Source organism: Euprymna scolopes, chromosome 26 (genome assembly GCF_053919585.1).
Source record: "Euprymna scolopes isolate OS-2025 chromosome 26, ASM5391958v1, whole genome shotgun sequence".
Lineage (NCBI taxonomy): Eukaryota > Metazoa > Mollusca > Cephalopoda > Sepiida > Sepiolidae > Euprymna > Euprymna scolopes.
The window spans coordinates 72,465,004-72,471,667 of NC_136507.1; positions in this window are offsets into that span (position 1 = coordinate 72,465,004).

Genomic DNA, 6,664 nt, shown 5'->3' on the forward strand with positions numbered 1-6,664 from the left:
ATCGTCTATTTTCAATGTTTCCTATCTAATCAAAGGCTTTTAATGTTATTCTTAGGTATTTTTAGCTGATTTTCTTTGATTTAGACATATAAAAAAGACAAAATTCATACCTTGAAAAATTGGCAAATTTTCATGACCGCCGACCTTACAGAATGTGCAGATTCTGGTATCTTCTTTTATCGTCTATTTTCAATCTTTCCTATCTAATCAAAGGCTTTTAATGTTATTCTTAGGTATTTTTAGCTGATTTTCTTTGATTTAGACATATAAAAAAGACAAAATTGATACCTTAAAAAATTGGCAAATCTTCATGACCGCGGACCTTTCAGAATGTGCGGACTCTGGTATCTTCTTTTATCGTCTATTTTCAATGTTTCCTATCTAATCGAAGGCTTTTAATGTTATTCTTAGGTATTTTTAGCTGATTTTCTTTGATTTAGACATATAAAAAAGACAAAATTCATACCTTGAAAAATTGGCAAATTTTCATGACCACGGACCTTACAGAATGTGCGGATTCTGGTATATTCTTTATAATCTATTTTCAATGTTTCCTATCTAATCGAAGGCTTTTAATGTTATTCTTAGGTATTTTTAGCTGATTTTCTTTGATTTAGACATATAAAAAAGACAAAATTCATACCTTAAAAAATTGGCAAATTTTCATGACCGCGGACCTTACAGAATGTGCGGATTCTGGTATCTTCTTTTATCGTCTATTTTAAATGTTTCCTATCTAATCGAAGGCTTTTAATGTTATTCTTAGGTATTCTTAGCTGATTTTCTTTGATTTAGACATATAAAAAAGACAAAATTCATACCTTGAAAAATTGGCCAATTTTCATGACCGCGGACCTTACAGAATGTGCGGATTCTGGTATCTTCTTTTATCGTCTATTTTCAATGTTTCCTATCTCATCGAAGGCTTTTAATGTTATTCTTAGGTATTTTTAGCTGATTTTCTTTGATTTAGACATATAAAAAAGACAAAATTCATACCTTAAAAAATTGGAACATTTTAATGACCGCGGACCTTACAGAATGTGCGGACTCTGGTATCTTCTTTTATCGTCTATTTTCAATGTTTCCTATCTAATCGAAGGCTTTTAATGTTATTCTTAGGTATTTTTAGCTGATTGTCTTTGATTTAGACATATAAAAAAGACCAAATTGATACCTTAAAAAATTGGCAAATCTTCATGACCGCGGACCTTTCAGAATGTGCGGACTCTGGTATCTTCTTTTATCGTCTATTTTCAATGTTTCCTATCTAATCAAAGGCTTTTAATGTTATTCTTAGGTATTTTTAGCTGATTTTCTTTGATTTAGACATATAAAAAAGACAAAATTGATACCTTAAAAAATTGGCAAATCTTCATGACCGCGGACCTTTCAGAATGTGCGGACTCTGGTATCTTCTTTTATCGTCTATTTTCAATGTTTCCTATCTAATCGAAGGCTTTTAATGTTATTCTTAGGTATTTTTAGCTGATTTTCTTTGATTTAGACATATAAAAAAGACAAAATTCATACCTTGAAAAATTGGCAAATTTTCATGACCACGGACCTTACAGAATGTGCGGATTCTGGTATCTTCTTTATCGTCTATTTTCAATGTTTCCTATCTAATCGAAGGCTTTTAATGTTATTCTTATGGTATTTTTAGCTGATTTTCTTTGATTTAGACATATAAAAAAGACAAAATTCATACCTTAAAAAATTGGCCAATTTTCATGACCGCGGACCTTACAGAATGTGCGGATTCTGGTACCTTCTTTTATCGTCTATTTTCAATGTTTCCTATCTAATCGAAGGCTTTTAATGTTATTCTTAGGTATTTTTAGCTGATTTTCTTTGATTTAGACATATAAAAAAGACAAAATTCATACCTTAAAAAATTGGCAAATTTTCATGACCGCAGACCTTACAGAATGTGCGGATTCTGGTATCTTCTTTTATCGTCTATTTTCAATGTTTCCTATCTAATCGAAGGCTTTTAATGTTATTCTTAGGTATTTTTAGCTGATTTTCTTTTATTTAGATATATAAAAAGACAAAATTCATACCTTGAAAAATTGGCAAATTTTCATGACCACGGACCTTACAGAATGTGCGGATTCTGGTATCTTCTTTTATCGTCTATTTTCAATGTTTCCTATCTAATCGAAGGCTTTTAATGTTATTCTTAGGTATTTTTAGCTGATTGTCTTTGATTTAGACATATAAAAAAGACAAAATTCATACCTTGAAAAATTGGCAAATTTTCATGACCACGGACCTTACAGAATGTGCGGATTCTGGTATCTTCTTTTATCGTCTATTTTCAATGTTTCCTATCTAATCGAAGGCTTTTAATGTTATTCTTAGGTATTTTTAGCTGATTTTCTTTGATTTAGACATATAAAAAAGACAAAATTCATACCTTAAAAAATTGAAAAATTTTCATGACCGCGGACCTTACAGAATGTGCGGATTCTGGTATCTTCTTTTATCGTCTATTTTCAATGTTTCCTATCTAATCGAAGGCTTTTAATGTTATTCTTAGGAATTTTTTCTGATTTTCTTTTATTTAGATATATAAAAAGACAAAATTCATACCTTGAAAAATTGGCAAATTTTCATGACCACGGACCTTACAGAATGTGCGGACTCTGGTATCTTCTTTTATCGTCTATTTTCAATGTTTCCTATCTCATCGAAGGCTTTTAATGTTATTCTTTGGTATTTTTTCTGATTTTCTTTGATGTAGACATATAAAAAAGACAAAATTCATACCTTGAAAAATTGGCAAATCTTCATGACCGCGGACCTTACAGAATGTGGGGATTCTGGTATCTTCTTTTATCGTCTATTTTCAATCTTTCCTATCTAATCGAAGGTTTTAATGTTATTCTTAGGTATTTCTAGCTGATTTTCTTTTATTTAGACATATAAAAAAGACAAAATTCATACCTTAAAAAATTGGCAAATTTTCATGACCGCGGACCTTACAGAATGTGCGGATTCTGGTATCTTCTTTTATCGTCTATTTTCAATGTTTCCTATCTAATCGAAGGCTTTTAATGTTATTCTTAGGTATTTTTAGCTGATTTTCTTTGATTTAGACATATAAAAAAGACAAAATACATACCTTAAAAAATTGGCAAATTTTAATGTCCGCGGACCTTACAGAATGTGCGGATTCTGGTACCTCCTTTTATACACTATTTTCAATGTTTCCTATCTAATCGAAGGCTTTTAATGTTATTCTTAGGTATTTTTAGCTGATTTTCTTTGATTTAGACATATAAAAAAGACAAAATTCATACCTTGAAAAATTGGCAAATTTTCATGACCGCGGACCTTACAGAATGTGCGGACTCTGGTATCTTCTTTTATCGTCTATTTTCAATGTTTCCTATCTAATCGAAGGCTTTTAATGTTATTCTTAGGTATTTTTAGCTGATTTTCTTTGATTTAGACATATAAAAAAGACAAAATTCATACCTTAAAAAATTGGCAAATTTTCATGACCACGGACCTTACAGAATGTGCGGATTCTGGTATCTTCTTTATCGACTATTTTCAATGTTTCCTATCTAATCGAAGGCTTTTAATGTTATTCTTAGGTATTTTTAGCTGATTTTCTTTGATTTAGACATATAAAAAAGACAAAATTCATACCTTAAAAAATTGGCCAATTTTCATGACCGCGGACCTTACAGAATGTGCGGATTCTGGTATCTTCTTTTATCGTCTATTTTCAATGTTTCCTATCTAATCGAAGGCTTTTAATGTTATTCTTAGGTATTTTTTCTGATTTTCTTTGATTTAGACATATAAAAAAGACAAAATTCATACCTTAAAAAATTGGCCAATTTTCATGACCGCGGACCTTACAGAATGTGCGGATTCTGGTATCTTCTTTTATCGTCTATTTTCAATGTTTCCTATCTCATCGAAGGCTTTTAATGTTATTCTTAGGTATTCTTAGCTGATTTTCTTTGATTTAGACATATAAAAAAGACAAAATTCATACCTTAAAAAATTGAAAAATTTTCATGACCGCGGACCTTACAGAATGTGCGGATTCTGGTATCTTCTTTTATCGTCTATTTTCAATGTTTCCTATCTAATCGAAGGCTTTTAATGTTATTCTTAGGAATTTTTTCTGATTTTCTTTTATTTAGATATATAAAAAGACAAAATTCATACCTTGAAAAATTGGCAAATTTTCATGACCACGGACCTTACAGAATGTGCGGACTCTGGTATCTTCTTTTATCGTCTATTTTCAATGTTTCCTATCTCATCGAAGGCTTTTAATGTTATTCTTTGGTATTTTTTCTGATTTTCTTTGATGTAGACATATAAAAAAGACAAAATTCATACCTTGAAAAATTGGCAAATCTTCATGACCGCGGACCTTACAGAATGTGGGGATTCTGGTATCTTCTTTTATCGTCTATTTTCAATCTTTCCTATCTAATCGAAGGTTTTAATGTTATTCTTAGGTATTTCTAGCTGATTTTCTTTTATTTAGACATATAAAAAAGACAAAATTCATACCTTAAAAAATTGGCAAATTTTCATGACCGCGGACCTTACAGAATGTGCGGATTCTGGTATCTTCTTTTATCGTCTATTTTCAATGTTTCCTATCTAATCGAAGGCTTTTAATGTTATTCTTAGGTATTTTTAGCTGATTTTCTTTGATTTAGACATATAAAAAAGACAAAATACATACCTTAAAAAATTGGCAAATTTTAATGTCCGCGGACCTTACAGAATGTGCGGATTCTGGTACCTCCTTTTATACACTATTTTCAATGTTTCCTATCTAATCGAAGGCTTTTAATGTTATTCTTAGGTATTTTTAGCTGATTTTCTTTGATTTAGACATATAAAAAAGACAAAATTCATACCTTGAAAAATTGGCAAATTTTCATGACCGCGGACCTTACAGAATGTGCGGACTCTGGTATCTTCTTTTATCGTCTATTTTCAATGTTTCCTATCTAATCGAAGGCTTTTAATGTTATTCTTAGGTATTTTTAGCTGATTTTCTTTGATTTAGACATATAAAAAAGACAAAATTCATACCTTAAAAAATTGGCAAATTTTCATGACCACGGACCTTACAGAATGTGCGGATTCTGGTATCTTCTTTATCGACTATTTTCAATGTTTCCTATCTAATCGAAGGCTTTTAATGTTATTCTTAGGTATTTTTAGCTGATTTTCTTTGATTTAGACATATAAAAAAGACAAAATTCATACCTTAAAAAATTGGCCAATTTTCATGACCGCGGACCTTACAGAATGTGCGGATTCTGGTATCTTCTTTTATCGTCTATTTTCAATGTTTCCTATCTAATCGAAGGCTTTTAATGTTATTCTTAGGTATTTTTTCTGATTTTCTTTGATTTAGACATATAAAAAAGACAAAATTCATACCTTAAAAAATTGGCCAATTTTCATGACCGCGGACCTTACAGAATGTGCGGATTCTGGTATCTTCTTTTATCGTCTATTTTCAATGTTTCCTATCTCATCGAAGGCTTTTAATGTTATTCTTAGGTATTCTTAGCTGATTTTCTTTGATTTAGACATATAAAAAAGACAAAATTCATACCTTAAAAAATTGGAAAATTTTAATGACCGCGGACCTTACAGAATGTGCGGATTCTGGTACCTTCTTTTATCGTCTATTTTCAATGTTTCCTATCTAATCGAAGGCTTTTAATGTTATTCTTAGGTATTTTTAGCTGATTTTCTTTGATTTAGACATATAAAAAAGACAAAATTCAAACCTTGAAAAATTGGCAAATTTTCATGACCGCGGACCTTACAGAATGTGCGGACTCTGGTATCTTCTTTTATCGTCTATTTTCAATGTTTCCTATCTAATCGAAGGCTTTTAATGTTATTCTTAGGTATTTTTAGCTGATTTTCTTTGATTTAGACATATAAAAAAGACAAAATTCATACCTTAAAAAATTGGCAAATTTTCATGACCACGGACCTTACAGAATGTGCGGATTCTGGTATCTTCTTTATCGACTATTTTCAATGTTTCCTATCTAATCGAAGGCTTTTAATGTTATTCTTAGGTATTCTTAGCTGATTTTCTTTGATTTAGACATATAAAAAAGACAAAATTCATACCTTAAAAAATTGGCCAATTTTCATGACCGCGGACCTTACAGAATGTGCGGATTCTGGTATCTTCTTTTATCGTCTATTTTCAATGTTTCCTATCTCATCGAAGGCTTTTAATGTTATTCTTAGGTATTTTTAGCTGATTTTCTTTGATTTAGACATATAAAAAAGACAAAATTCATACCTTGAAAAATTGGCCAATTTTCATGACCGCGGACCTTACAGAATGTGCGGATTCTGGTATCTTCTTTTATCGTCTATTTTCAATGTTTCCTATCTCATCGAAGGCTTTTAATGTTATTCTTAGGTATTTTTAGCTGATTTTCTTTGATTTAGACATATAAAAAAGACAAAATTCATACCTTAAAAAATTGGAAAATTTTAATGACCGCGGACCTTACAGAATGTGCGGATTCTGGTACCTTCTTTTATCGTCTATTTTCAATGTTTCCTATCTAATCGAAGGCTTTTAATGTTATTCTTAGGTATTTTAAGCTGATTTTCTTTGATTTAGACATATAAA